Here is a 1,898-nt window from a genome sequence, read left to right as displayed (position 1 = left end):
GAGCACGCGTCTGGCGGCGGCTATTACTGTGTTCTACCCCAGACTGAACCTGTACTACAAGGGCTTTCTCTGGTCCCCTGTCCCCAAGACAGTAGTCCCTTTCTGACAAAAGAGTCTGCACATGAGGGTGAGCAAACCCAAGCTGTTTACAGCTCTTCCTTGTCCTACCATCCCAGTTGCTGTTAGTTTTCATCCCACTTGAACAAAGCGCAAAGGCACAGGAGTGGGGAGGAGAGGAGTGAGGCAGTGGGTGCCTCAAGTCCCCTGACCTTCCCTCTGTGTGTTCTGAATATGTCCTTGTCCTTCCGCTCACTTCAACCGGCTGGGAACCTGTTCAGGGTCATCCTCAAGCTTGCGTTCTTGGTGTGGGCTCACAGATCCCCACCAGCCCAGTTCAGAGGAGGCTCTTCCTAAAGTGACCCATCTCTAAGTCATTCTGAAACAGAGTCGTGGACAGAAGATGCTTCCAGACTCTCGGAAGTTGCGAGAACTGAACTAGGCCACTTGGGGTCTGTGTTTGGATTCTCCCCTCCCCTCCTTTTTTCTTTGTGGCGGTTCCTAACCTGCTGCTGAAGCACAATATTTTGGTGCTTTCTTTTCTCATTTGTTAAAAGACAGTGTCCAAAAGCCATTCCGGATGCCAGGACCAGGGGCTTATTTTTAGGGAAGGTAGGTCAGTTCCCACAGTTCCCTCCCCTTCCCTTATTATTTTTGTTTTTTACTTTTTGCTTGAGAGAAGCTGAGTGTGAGGTGGTTTGATTTAGGAAAAAATCAATGAAATTGTTTACTATTGTTTTAAAATAAAATCTGAAACTCTGGCAGCTCATGTTGATTGAGCTCATGAGAGGAGGCTAGGAATGACTGTGGAGACAAGTGACAATTCGGGGCAGTGATATGGTTAAGACCATAAAATCATAACCAGTGGCCAGGCACAGTGTATCACACCTATAATCCCAGCACTCCGGGAGGGCAAGGCTAATGGATCACTTGAGGTCAAGATGTCAAGACCAGCCTGGGCAACATAGTGAGGCTCCCTCTCTACAAAAAATTAAAAAATTAGTTGGGTGTAGTGGCACATGCCTATAGTTCCTGCTACTTGGGAGGATGAGGCAGGAAGATAACTTGAGCCCAGGAGGTCGAGGCTATAGTGAGCTGTGATCAGACTGCCAAACTCTAGCCTGGGTGAGAGTGAGACCCTGTTTCAAAAAAAAAAAAAATCATAACCTTCTTTGAGATATCTATTTTCATTGATCCACCTGGCAGGGGTTTGAATGACCTGACACATCCTACCAGGATCTATCCAGCCTGTGGTTACATCCCTCCAGGGGCCCTCATTGGAGCCTGCCATCTCATAACAGGAAGCCTCAGGAAGTTTTGGTGTCAACCTCCTTCCCTGTGTGGTGCTGACTGTGCTCTGAATAAGTCTAGAGCTGCCCCCAACCCCATGCAGGACAGCCTGAGGGTTGGGAGTACCAGGGTGAACTTTGCTTAATGTCCACTTTGCTTAATTCAGTACTTAAGTGTGTAGGTGGGTATCTTGCTCAGGAAGAAGTAACTACAAACTGAGCTGGATTTTTAGAGCCCTGTGGGGGTGAGATGAACTCAAGTTAAACCCAAGGGCTGGCCCAGGGTGGGGACTCTAATCCTTCTTGACCCACTGAGCTGAGATATGGAACAGCTGCACCTCAGTATGAAGCTGAGGTGGTTTGAAGGCTGGTCTAGGTCTTCTGATGTGGTCTGCCGAACCTTAACATTCAACTAAGGTGCCTTCAGACTGATAGTGATCCCAGGTATGTGGCAGAAGCAAACAGATTTCTGGAGGAAGGAGCTTTCATACTAGACTTAAAATTGTCAAATAGTTTTTATTTTTTTATTTTTTATTTATTTTTTTTTTTTTT

The sequence above is a fragment of the Otolemur garnettii genome, unplaced genomic scaffold (genome assembly GCF_000181295.1).
Source record: "Otolemur garnettii isolate 467f Iridium unplaced genomic scaffold, OtoGar3 scaffold00087, whole genome shotgun sequence".
Taxonomy (NCBI): domain Eukaryota; kingdom Metazoa; phylum Chordata; class Mammalia; order Primates; family Galagidae; genus Otolemur; species Otolemur garnettii.
This window is presented reverse-complemented; position numbering follows the sequence as displayed.